Here is a 13,477-nt window from a genome sequence, read left to right on the forward strand (position 1 = left end):
TACAGTGACAAACTGTGCATGGTGTTTTTATAATTTCTTTCTTTCTTTATGAAAGAAGCATTGTTTAGTCGTTAATGTGGGATTTCATAACATGCTCTTTTATTTTGCAAAATAGAATAGCTGCCTTTCCTAATGCTGAAATTCACAGCGAATTGCTTTTTTTCTTTTTAATAAAGGAAAAATGGTTTGCAATTATACTCTCCTTTTTCTTCACTACAGTTTTCACTATTGTGATTGGTCTTGGTATTTTAAGTCAAAAATACAAACCTTTCTGCTGTTTGATTTTATAGATTGCTCATGTTACCAGCCAACCTTGGGAATTCTTTCTTATATCTGCAGGGCAATTAGCTTCTAAAGTCTGGTTCTAAATGATCTCCATAAATGAATTGCAGGTGCTAAAGAAAAACAAAAAAACAATATAAATGTTACTCCTAAATATTTGAGTAGAAGTTCATCCAGTGTAAAAAAAAAAAAAAAAAAAATCTTTGTGATCCTGTCTTTAAGATGGGATATATTTGACATTAAGCCTCATATGATGGAGGAAAGAGAGCAAAGTTTCAGTTGAAATTATCAAGTCAATCATATGTCCTTTATTTGTGACGAATGGCTTCCATTGTTTAATGAGGTAGATGCAATTCATAGGCATCACAGAGATGCTTGCCATATGCCAGTGCTTCAGCACTTCCTCAATCTAAAGATCTTCACCTACAGTATAATTGAAAAGACACTGATGTATTTTTTTCTTTAGATGTTTGACAAGGCAAGCAGACCAGGTAGGACTTCATACATAACTAAAATGTTCTCAAGAAAAGAAGTGAGGAAAGCATGTGTGTTATTGGAGGAAAGCCTACGAGCTGCCATTGTGAGCAACTGAAAGAACACTGATAAATTATGACTTGATAGTCCTACGAGGCACACACGAACTCAGTAATGCTAAACAATATGTATGAAATTTGGTTCTTATAAATATCCAAAGCATTAAAGGCACAGAACAGTTGAATTGTGTTTAAACTTCTCACTTTGCATTACTGAAGGTCTTAATATTTTAGTAGCTGTTTTCTTAGGGTTATTAAGAATCATCATTAATTGCAGCACCATGCTTTATAATTCCAAAAGGGGACTGTTGTATGTTTTGGTGCTGAACTGGGGGCTCTCAAGTTTTCATCTACTCCTTGCTTTGCAGGCATGTTATAACTGAGCTTGTTTTCACCACTCCTTTACTAGCAATATCAACTGATATATTTCTGTTCATCCTAGTGTCTGGGCTGGGTACGTGCTGCTCAGTATGTGGAGGTAACTGATCCTGATATCAGCAAATATGAAATGTTCTACATTTGTCCATCACAAGTGTGTGTTTTGAAACATCAGACTGTGTAGAAGAGTATTGCAGTATATGCCACGTGTCTTGGAAAGGAAGTAAGGATAGTGTGGTCGGATCTAAAGTACAGCATGTCTGTGGTTTTTTTGAGCTTTGATTAAAGCATGTCCTGACAGTTGACACTATCCACTTCTGATCCTGTGATGGAAACTGTCCTACAAACTTCAGCAAATATTTCCCTCTGAACTGAGGGAAGAGTCCCCAAACGTTCTTTCCTTTCTTTGGAAGAAGGTTATGCAGTCCAGGGGGAGCACAGAGTAGAATGGTAGAGGCTTTGGCTTCTCAAACTAAATTCCACTCAAAAAGAATGTTCTGTGTTAGAAAGCTATAATGACTTGATACATTTTAGGAATATGTCTGCACCATTTAAATTGGCAACTTAAGATTTTTTTTTTTTTTTTGCAGAATGTGGCAAAAATGTCTACTGTGATGCTACATCACATTCTCTACCATTGCCTGAGAAATTCTTGTCCTGATGCTGAGCATGTGTCTATGATTTCTCTGTGAGAGAATTAACAGAAGATACCTGTAACGGAGGAAAGAAAAAAAACTGGCAAATAAAATAAGCCATAATTATTTAGTACCACAAAGCAGAAAAATTATTTAGCTGAGGAAAGCTGCAGGAAAGAGGAACTGACAAATTGTTGCTGTGACTGTGGAAGGCCTCAGAAAATGCTTCCCCAGAGTAATTGTTATGGGCTGTACTTTGCACAGTATGTTAACGTGGAGTGGGAAGACCTTGAGAAGGCTAGTGTAATTTACATTGATGAGTTTCTCACCCAAACTCGAAGATAAAATGAAGAGAAAGCTAAACAATTCACTTTGTTAACAGTAGCTGAATTTTCTGTATTAGGTGCAGTAGATAATCCATGGTAGCAAGGAGGTTATAGGTTTTGGGTTCTGCAGAAACTGAACTTAAAAAGGTCATCCAGTAAGCAAACATGAAGGTATTTCCACATCAGTGAAATGTACACCCACAGCAGTAGCCATAGGGTAACTAACTCAAATGACCCTAATGGGTGTGAAAAATATGTGGGTCTCTGAAGTTTACTGCACACTGACTGGGGGCCACTTTTGTTTGCATTTCCCAGTTGTTGCTTAGCTAATAGATCATGGAGAGGGAACTGAAAGGAAGGAAAGGGCAAGTGTTCTGGTAACAGTAGAAACTGGAAAGGTATAGCATGAGGTGTGCTATCACTGATTTCTTTACTTGTTCTCAAGTGTTTTAAATGATTGATGGACTCTCTAGGAAATTTCTTATGTGAATCCACATACAGCCAGATCTATATCCTTTGTATCTCAAGTGAACTTGGTGGGAAATTTGCCCTGTGCAGGGCATGTAGGTCCCTTTCTAGTTCCACGTAAAGATTCCTTGCATTAACACTGTAAAAGGGAACCTTCCTCTTCATTGGGATGTTCAAGGATTCCTGTGGTTATGAACCAAAGAAGAGAAGACTAGTTGTACATTTCTAATGTCAATTTCTGCAATGGAGATCAGAGGAATATTGTTGCTTTGGATTTATTTTCATCTGTTTTGTTCTGTGCCTGTCCAGATCAAAGCGCTGCAGTATTTACAGCCCTTTGCTCTGTCCAGGTGCTGTTGCGGTGCTGTGAAATACCATTTTGCAGGTTGTGTTTCGTGCAGCCTGTGTATACACAGACCCTTCTTGGTGTGAAGGTATAGTGGCATGTTTTGCTTTCCTTTGGACGCTGTCTCTACCTAAGCTAACCATTCTCACAGAGGACAGTCCGGCTGCAAAAAAAAAAAAAAAAAAAAGCTCAGTCCATTGTGCCAGGCAACAGTTGAGACAGAGGACGGAGAGAAGCCCATGGGCCCTGATGATTAGGTTTGCACCCGAGTGTGGAGAGAGCTGGCTGAGAGTCACACTGGAGAATGGTTTCTATTCAGGAGAGAGCAGTGCATAGCTGTGTCTACCTGCTCCTGAGGAACCCTTGCAACACTGTTACCCATTGGCTCCTCCTAGAGAAGCTGTTGGAGTTTGGACTGGAGGAGGAGGCAGTGGGATGCTCTGAGACCTGCCTGAACAGTCACACCTAGCAGGTGATGATGTTAGGAGATCACGCCTCCTGTTGCCATGGAGCACAACAGGTACAATAAAGCTTCAGGCCAAGACTGCTGATAGTTGGGTGCTGTCCTGCTAAGCCTGAAGAACGCGTGACTTAGTGCTCCACTGCTCCACACTAAGAGAAAAGCAGGAAGATCCTGTCTCAACTGGGAGCCTCCAGCAAAACATCTGAGGCTGGATGAAATTGTGAGGCTGAGGCGCAAGGGTAAAGTAAGCCAAGAAGATGGCAAATTGTGTTTGCCACCTCCAGCCAGATAGCCTAGGCTGGATAAAATGGTGAGGCTGAGGAGAAAGAGAAAACTAAGCCCAGAAGATGACAGTCTTCTTTTGCAACCTCCCACCAAACGTCCAAGGCTGAAAGGAAGAGCAACGCAGGTGAGGAAGAGAAAATAAAACCAGGGAAAGGAGCTCCTCATTTTGCAAACCTCTGCTAAATGCCACAAGATTGATATGGACCTCACACCAGCATCCTCTAAAGGAAAACTTCCATCTGAGGCCAGGTGGCAGTTATTGAGGAGTTATTAACCAGGGGAAAATAGCTTATATAGAGAGAGGATATATTTTTGAACTTAATATAAGTTAATAAAACTTAATGTGTTATGTTTGAACTGAAGTTCTGTGATCCTACGTTGATGGGAACATTCATCTTGTGAACAGGCATATGAAGCCAATTTGCAAAAGCAACTAAGGCTTTTTGTGTCTAATATTGAGCCTGACACATACAGGTACTGGCAGTGTAATTTGGCTATCAGTCATTGTCATCTGGAGCACATGAAGCCTGTGGCTGTTGCAAGAACATTAACCCAGGAGATTGTCCTTGTGATCACCTCAGGTATTTCTGAAGCCTATCAATGGCATTTTTAGGTCTTGCAAACCTCAGATGGTGGCAATATAAACCTGAATATTCAAAATGACACTGGGTCAGTAGGCAGAGCTTTCTAAAATAATACCTAAGTTTGGAGAGTTTGTTTGACAAAAAGAAAAAAGAAAAAAAAGACATTTGAAATGGTACAGGTGTTATAGCTTTACAAATGAATCATAGAATGGCCTGGGTTGAAAAAGATCACAGTGACCATCTCATTCCAACCTCTCCTCTGTCACTATCCACCATGGTAAACAGCCATTCCCCCTCTTGTTTCTATACTCCCTTCAAGTACTGGAAAGCCACAATGAGGTCTCCCTGGAGCCTTCTCTTTTCCAAGCTAAACAATCCCAGTTCCCTCAGCCTTTCCTCAGAGCAGAGGTGCTCCAGCCCTCTGATCATCTTAGTGGCTCTCCTCTGGACCTGCTCCAAGATCTGCATGTCCTTCCTGTACTGGGGGCCCCAGGCCTGGACTCAGTACTGCAGATGGGGCCTCGCAAGAACAGAGTAGAGGGAGACAATCACCTCCCTCTCCCTGCTGGCCCCCCCTTTTCTAATGCAGCCCAGAACACAGTTGGCCTTCTGGGCTGCAAGCACAGCTGGCTCATGTCCAGCTTCTTGTCTACCAGGACTCTAAAGTCCTTCTCCTCAGGGCTGCTCTCAAGGAGATGTTCCCCCAGTTTGTGTAAGTACCTTGGATTGCCCTGTCTCAAGTGCAGCACCCTGCACTTGTCCTTGTAGAACCTCATTATATTTTCCAGCCTGTCCAAGTCCCTCTGGATTGTTTCCCTTCCCCTGTTCACCAAGGCTGTCACTCCATCATAGAAGCTACCAGATTGGTCAGACTGGAGATCTTCCCCCAGTTTGTGTAAGTACCAGGGATTGCTCCTACCCAAGTGCAACACCTTGTATTTGTAATGATTCTGTGATTCTATGATCCTATAAAAAGTAAGTCTTGGGCAGGAAGTTTTATGGCTGCATGAGAGTCAGAAAATCATCTTTTTTTTAATGCTGTAGGGCAAACATTTCCAACCCTCAGTCAAGAAGCTGCATGAAGCCCTGGGCATCCCATCCCGCAGCCACTTCCTGCCCCACACCATCATGGTGTCAGCAGTGAATGGCCCAACCCGGCCCAGGCATGCACCCATCACTCGCAACAACTGAACATCAGTGTGCGTAACCAGCACTGTCTGGTCTGTCCCCAGGACACGGGGAGGGCACAGTGCAATGCTGACTCAAGTGATGGCAAATAACTGCATTTTGATGCAGTGTCTAAACACAGTCCTGTGAACAGTGAAAAATATGGAGCTGTGCTTTCTATTTTGATAAAGGGACTTGAGAATAAGTTGCAAGATTGCAAAGAAATCACTAAATTCATCATATATTTGCAACTCCATTTTCAGTTGACATAAGTAAGTGACACGCAAATTTTCAAATGGAATGCATAGAGTTGCAATCAAGTCAAAGAAAATTCTGATCGTGTCTCTCTACCGGACTTTTATCAGACTCATCTGACCAGACTAAATTCTGTCATTTCACGATCACACTTGACTTGTGTCATTGTTTTTGGAAGTATGCACATTTGTGAACAACTGTTTTCAAGGGTGAAGTACAGCAGGAGTAAGATTTAATCAAAAAACTCACGTGAACATCTTGAGTGCTCACTAAGAATTTGTACCACTTCCCTTGAACCAGACTGATGCATTAGTTTCACTAAAACAAGATCAAATATCCCACTACGGTTGGTTGCTTTTTTTTTCTCTCTCTTTTAGTAAAAAATACTTTAAAACAATATTTTGCAGGTTATGTACATTAACTGTATTATGTCTATATTATTTATTTTGTATGTGGCCGAAGACAATTCCTTTTCACTCTGTGAGGCCCAGGCATACCAAAAGTTTGGATGCATGTGCTCTAGGGTTCAGTACTACTGATATATGAGGTTTCTTCCTTTAGTTTTTTGCTCTTCCTAAGAAAGAAACAAAGTTATTTTGGAGAGATAGATAGTTCTGTTCTCTATATACTCAATAATGCTAAGCTCAAGGGGAATTGTGTGCTGGCTTTCTTTGAAAGCACTGTGAATGTAAAATTGAGGTGGGATGTAGTTACTGGTGCACAGGTTGCTTGTGCCACACCAAATGTGCGAGTGCTCTCTGCTCAGGAGCCACCTAGAGTTTCTGCGGATCCTACTAGTGCTCTGTGATAGCTGTCAGTCTCAGGCCAGTACCTCATGCCCTGGCACTTCCATATTTTAACCGAGGTCCATCCACCTCACTGGCTATTCCTTAACTCCCAGCTCCATGCACTGATCACAGGCTTTCTCTGGGTGATCTCTGGCACCTCAGCTCTGCCCTTTGTGGGATGTTCCTCCTACTCAGGCCCAGTCTCCATCTTTCAAGCTGCACTTGGTGGCAGCGTATGTCTCTTCTGCTGCTTCCCATAATAAAGTCAAGTTCCATTATCTCAGAAAAAAGCTCTTCAAGCATATATCCCAGCCCGTTAGCCTTCTTGTGACCCACTGTCAGCTGACGAGGCAGAATTAGTCTCTCTGTGATCTTCCAAGTCATGTTCCTGCTGTTGGCCTTTCAGCTTCTCAGACACGACCAGGCACGTACTCAGCCAGAATGGACATAACAGTTCTCTTTCTGTGTGGGACCTGTCAGGTATTTAGGCAGAGGTGATCTAAGCAGCAACGTGCCAATCATGTTGCTGACAGATCGAACCATAGAAGCCCAGATCCCAGCCCTGAGTCCTGGACTGACCTGTCAGCCACTTCTGTGATGAATGACTTCGCAGTCGCTTTCTCAGTCACCCTCCTGGTGTCAGCCCACCACTGACAGAGACAGAAATGACTTCCCAGCCACCTTTGTAGCCACGTCCCTCCTACTTGCCTACAAGGGTCTGAAAAAGAGCTGACATAGTCATTTTTGTAGCATTCCCACACATCTCCCTCATGTGGCCTTCAAGCTGATTAGACATGTGGCCTATATATATATACCCTAAATACTTGAATACTTCCTTGAACACCTCCAGGGTCGCTGGCTGCACCATCCCCCTGGGCAGCCCATTCCAGTGCCTGACGACTCTATCAGAAAAGTAGTATTTTCTAATGTCCAGCCGAAATCTCCCCTGGAGCAGCTTGAAGCCATTCCCTCTAGTCCTATCACCAGTTACATGAGAGAAGAGGCCGACCCCCAGCTCACCGCAACCTCCCTTCAAGTAATTATAGAGAGCAATAATGTCTCTCCTGAGCCTCCTCTTCTCCAAACTGAACAATCTCCGCTCCTTCAGCTGCTCCTCATAAGGCCTGTGCTCATCATCCTTGTTTCCCTTCTTTGAACCAACTCAAGGGCCTCAATGTCTTTCTTGCAGTGAGGGGCCCAAAACTGGACACAGTACTCGAGATACGGCCACAACAATCACTTCCCTGTTCCCGCTGCCAATCCTGTTTCTGATGCAAGCCAGGATGCCATTGGCCTTCCTGGCCACCTGGGCACACTGCATGTTCAGCCAAGCATTAATCAGTACTCCCAGGTCCATTTCATCTACACAGTCTTCCAGCCACTCTGCCCCAAGCCTGTCATGTTGCCTGGGGTTGTTGTGGCCAAATGCAGGACCCAGCATTTGGTCTTGTTGAAACTCATCCCATTGACTTCAGCCTAGCTATCCAGCCTGTCCAGATCCCTCTGTAGGGCCTCGCTACCCCCAGGCACATCGACACTTCCAGCCAACTTGCTGTCATCTGCAAACTTACTGAGGGTGCACTCAATGCCCTCATCCAGGTCATCAATAAAAATATTGAAGAGGACAGGCCCCAGCACTGACCCCTGGGGTACACCCGGAGTACACCACTAGTGACCAGTCGCCAGCTGGATTTAGCTCCATTCACTACCACTCTCTGGGCCCGGCTTTCCAGCCAGTTCCTTATCCAGAATAGTGTACCTGTCCAAGCCACAAGCTGCCAGCTTCTGCAAGAGAATACTGTGGGAGACAGTGTCAAAGGCCTTGCTGAAGTCTAGATAGACTACAACTACAGCCTTTCCCTCATCTACCAGACAGGTCATTAGATCATAGGAGGAGATCAGGCTGGTCAAGCATGACCTGGTCTTCATGAATCCATGCCGGCTAGGCCTGATCCCCCAGTTGTCCTGCACGTGCTGCATGATCTCCTACAAGACAATTTACTCCATAACCTTCCCTGGCACCAAGGTCAGGCTAACAGGCCTGTAGTTCCCCAAATCCTCCTTACAACCCTTCTTGAAGATGGGAGTCACATTGGCAAGACTCCAGTCTTCTGGGACTCACCAGTCAACAAAGAGCACTGATAGATAATGGCGAGCAGCTCGGCTATCATAGAATCATAGAATCACAAGATTGGAAAAGACCTATAAGATCATCTAGTCCAACAGTCTTCTCACTACCACTGCTACCACAAACTACTAAACCATATCTCACAGCTCTTCATCCAGACACCTCTTGAACACTTCCAGGGATGGCGACTCCACAACCTCTCTGGGCAGGCCATCTCAGTGCCTGACTACCCTCTGAGAGAAAAAGTTTTTCCTAATGTCTAACCTAAACCTCCTCTGATACAACTTGTGGCCATTTCCCCGGGTCCTGTTCGTTGCCTGAGAGAAGAGGCCAAACCCCTCTTCACCTCAACCTCCCTTCAGGAAGTTGTAGATGCAATGAGGTCTCCCCTAAGCCTCCTCTTCTCCAGACTAAACAATCCCAGCTCCCTCAGCCGCTCCTCATAAGACTTGTGCTCCAGACCCCTCACCAGTTTCATTGCCCTTCTCTGGACATGCTCCAGGGCCTCAACATCTTTCCTGTAGTGCGGGGCCCAAAACTGAACACAATACTCGAGGTGCAGCCTCCCCAGTGCTGAGTAGAGGGGGATGATCACCTCCCTGCTCCTGCTTGCCACATTATTTCTAATGCAGACCAGTATGCTGTTGGCCCTCTTGGCCACCTGGGCATACTATGAGCTCATGTTCAGCCAAGCATCAACCAGCACCCCCAGGTCTCTTTCTTCTTCACAACTCATCCCCAAGCCTATAACGCTGTTTGGAGTTATTGTGGCCAAAGTGCAGGACCTGACACTTGGCCTTGTTGAACCTCATCCCATTCATCTCAGCCCAGCGATCCAACTTATCTAGATCCCTCTGTAGGGCTTCGCTACCCTCAGGCAGATCCACACCACTTCCCAACTTGGTGTCATCTACAAACTTACTGAGGGTGCACTCAATGCCCTCATCCAGGTCATCAATAAATATATTAAACAAGATGGGCCTCAGTATCGACCCCTGGGGGACACCACTTGTAACGGGTCACCAGCTGGACTCCATTAACCATTACCCACTGGGCACAGCCCTCTAGCCAGTTTCTTATCCAAAGAAGTGTATACCTGTCCAGACCACAGGCAGCCAGTTTCCCCAGCAGAAGCCTGTGAGAGACCGTGTCAAAGGCTTTGCTGAAGTCTAGGTAGACCCTTCCATCATCTACCAGACTGGCCACCCAGTCATAGAAGGAGATGAGGTTGGTCAAGCATGACCTGCTCTTCATGAACCTGTGCTGACTGGGCCTGATACCGTGGACACCACGCACGTGCCGTGCAATCTCACCTGAGATGATTTGCTCCATTACTTTTCCTGGTATTGAGGTCAGGCTAACAGGCCTATAGTTCCCTGGATCCTCCTTACAGCCCTTCTTGAAGATGGGAGTCACATCAGCAAGTCTCCAATCCTCTGGGACCTCTCCAGTTAACCAGGAGCGCTGATAGATGGCCGAGAGGGGCTCGGCAATCACCTCCGCCAGCTCCCTCAGCACCCGAGGGTGTAGCCTATCCGGCCCCATGGACTTGTGGCAGTCCAGCTGGAGTAGTAGGTCTCTGACTGCATCCTCCTGAATCATGGGGGTTTTAGTCTGCACCCCAGCCGAGACTACCAGGTCAGAGAGTGGAGTACCCTGAGGATAACTGGTGTGACCTTTAAAGATAGACATAAAGAAGGCATTCAGAACCTCTGCCTTTTCCTTATCCTCAGTAATCATATTCCCAGCCTCATCCAGTAAAGAATGAAGATTCTCCTTAGTCCTCCTCTTACTGTTGATGTATTTGTAAAAGGGTTTCTTGTTCCTTTTTACCCCAGCGGCCAGGTTAAGTTCAAGCTGAGCTTTTGCCTTTCTGATTTTCTCTCTACACATCTTAACAACTTCTCTGTACTCTTTCTGAGTCGCCCATCCCTACTTCCACAGGACGTAGATTCTCTTTTTCTTCCAGAGCCTCAAGAATAGCTCCCTATTCATCCACGCCAGTCTTCTTCCCCACCGGCTCAATCTGCGGCTCAGAGGGACAGCCAGCTCCTACTCATTTAAGACTTCTTTCTTGAAGAGCGACCAGCCATCTTGGACCCCTTTACTCTCTAAGAGTGAAACCCAGGGGATTCCCCCTACTAGACTTCTGAACAATTCAAAGTACGCCCTCTGGAAGTTCAAGATAGCAGTTTTGCTGTTCCCCCTCCTGGCTCCACCAACAATCGAAAACTACCATTTCGTGGTCACTCTGTCCAAGACAGCCTCCAACCTCCACATCTCCTACCAGACCTTCTCTGTTTCTGAGCAGCAGCTCCTCTCATTGGCTCTCTCACCAGCTGCATTAAAAAGTTATCCTCCATATGCTCCAGAAACCTCCTGGACTGCTTCTGTGCTGCGTTGTATTCCCAGCATATGTCATGGAAGTTGAAGTCCCCCATGAGGACAAGGGCTGGCGATCGCACAGCTTCTGCCAGCTGCTTGTAGAACTCCTCATCTATCTCTTCATTCTGGTTCAGCAGTCTGCAGCAGACACCCACCAGGAAGTCTGCCTTGTCAGCACTTCCCCTTATTACTTATAGGGATTCAACCTTATTATCCCCAGCCATAAGCTCAGTAACATCAAAGCACTCTCTAATACAGAGAGCCACACCAACACCCCTCCTTCCTTGCCTATCCTTCCTGAAGAGTTTGTAGTCAGCCACTGCAGCACTGCAGTCATGGGAGCAGTCCCACCATGTTTCTGTAATGGCAACTAGGTGATAGCTTGCCTGCTGCACAATGGCTTCCAGTGCTTCTTGTTTATTGCCCACACTGTTAGTATAGATGCACTTCAGCTGAGGCTCTCACCTCACCCCTAATCCCACTACTGCTCTCCCTGGCTCATCTCTAGAGGGCCTAGGGTGGGAAACGTGTCACCTCATGTTCCTCTTCTAACACAAGGTGACTGCTCTGGGATCTGAGGATCCCTCCCTGCTCCAAGGGGCCTAGTGCAGGGCTAGGAGAGAAGACAATGGTGAGGGGATTGGATTATGTGTATAGAAGGCTTTGAAGTCAATATGTTCTGATTGGGGTTCCAGGATTAGCCTTTCAAGGTGAGGGAGTAGACATATTTTAAGAGAGGGTTTGGTGTTCTGCACAGCGTATCTGATCAGTATTCATGGCACAGGCTCACTTTGTGGGTTGACTTTGTTTAGGGCTGGGGCAAGGGTTAGGATTAGGGTGAGGGTGAGGCAGAGGGACTACGAGTTTAGGCTTTAGCATCAGATTTGACATTAAGGTATTGTGATTAGGATACTGACTTTTTGTCAGGGATAAGATTGCATTTATAGATAGCGCTGTGGGATAAAGTTGCTGGTTACAAAAATTCATTGTGTCACAGAATAACAGAATGGTTGAGCTTGGAAGGGACTGCTTGGAGTTATCTAGTCCAATCCTTGCACTTCAGGGGTCACCTAGAACATTGCCAAGGATCTCATCCAGGTGCGTTTTGAGTATCTCCAGAGATGGAGACACCACCACCTCTCTGTGCAGCCTGTTCCAGACACACTCGGGATGAAAAAGTTTTTTTTCTCATATGGAGACAGATCTTCCAGTGTTTCAGTTTGAGCTCATTGTCCCTTATCCTGCTGCCAGGCACTATTGAAAACAGCCCAGCTGTTGCTCTTTGCTGGGCTCTCTCTAGAAGTGCCCTGTCTGCCTTGAAGTGGGCAGCTCAGAACAGGACACAATACTCAAGATGTGGCCTTACCAGGGCAATGTGGGGGGAGTGCAGATCACATCTCTGATGTATCATCAGCACGAAAGTAAACAGTTACTTGTAAATCTGAATAAAGACAGGAAAGCAGCTCTCAAGGAGTTGGGAATAGCAGGAAACATTTCCATTTGGACCAGGCTGATGCTTTGATGATGTTTTGGGCTTCTGGGAATGAATAGCTGATGTGCAGTGATCTGCTGAGCAGGTTCTTGCACTCCCTGCCCACTTATCTGCCAGGGTCTCGTGTATTTTGAGGAACACAGCTTTTGAAAGTAGTTTTCCAGAGCAGCCCATGTCACATTCCTGTAAAATACAAAGCAAGGGAAGAGTCCTCCTCAGAAAGCCGGGGAAAGCTCAGGTGCAGACTGAAATCCTTGTAACATCAATTTTATGCTTCAGGAATTTCTAAGGTTTGAATGAAAGTCATTCTACAAAAGCTTGGCAAGAAGAGTTTCTACTAATTCCATGCCAGCAGTATGGAAGTAGTATGTTTCTGTTAAGTCAACAGAACAGGACAGCCAAAGATCACAGTCTTCTTCATAATGTTATTGTCTATTCTTAGAATTGAAAACCACATGTGCAAAATACAAAATACCTCAAAAGATGATGCCAAGTGGATGGAGCCAGACTCTTTTCAGTGGTGCTCAGAGATGCGATAAGAGGGAGTGGGCACAAACTGGAACACAGAAGATTCGATCTGAACAGCAGAAAGCACTTCTGTATTATATTGATAGCAGAGCACTGGCATGAGTTGCCCACAGAGGTGGTAGAGTCTCCTCGCTCACAACACACCTGCACATGATACTGGGCAGCTTGCTCTAAGTGTCCCTGAGTGAGCAGACGACTTCCAGATGTCCCTTCCAGCTACAACTATTCTGTGATTCTCTGAGATTTAGTGTGGCTGAAATCAGTGTTTCTACTTCGGAAATATTTATTTTTTGATAACTGGCGCATTTATTTTGTGGAAATATTCTACCTGAAAGGTCTGGGCTGCTCTGATGTGAGCTTCTCACAAATGCAGCATGTACGCATTGGTCTGAAGTTCATGCTATGTGTCATCCTAGGAAAGTACAGCACAAAAG

The 13,477-nt window shown here is 45.3% G+C and overlaps 1 long non-coding RNA gene across 2 annotated transcripts in view; it reads left to right on the forward strand.

Annotated features, from left to right (window-relative positions):
• The window catches only part of LOC146542297 (uncharacterized), a 33,432-nt gene extending 29,354 nt beyond the window's left edge, over nucleotides 1-4,078 (forward strand). For both annotated transcript variants that reach the window (XR_014880658.1, XR_014880659.1), the window contains one exon: nucleotides 1,784-4,078. This is a non-coding gene — a long non-coding RNA (uncharacterized LOC146542297). The remainder of the gene's footprint in view (nucleotides 1-1,783) is intronic.
• The last annotated feature ends 9,399 nt before the right edge of the window (nucleotides 4,079-13,477 follow it).

This window comes from Meleagris gallopavo, chromosome Z (assembly GCF_905368555.1).
Source record: "Meleagris gallopavo chromosome Z, MGAL_WU_HG_1.1, whole genome shotgun sequence".
NCBI lineage: Eukaryota > Metazoa > Chordata > Aves > Galliformes > Phasianidae > Meleagris > Meleagris gallopavo.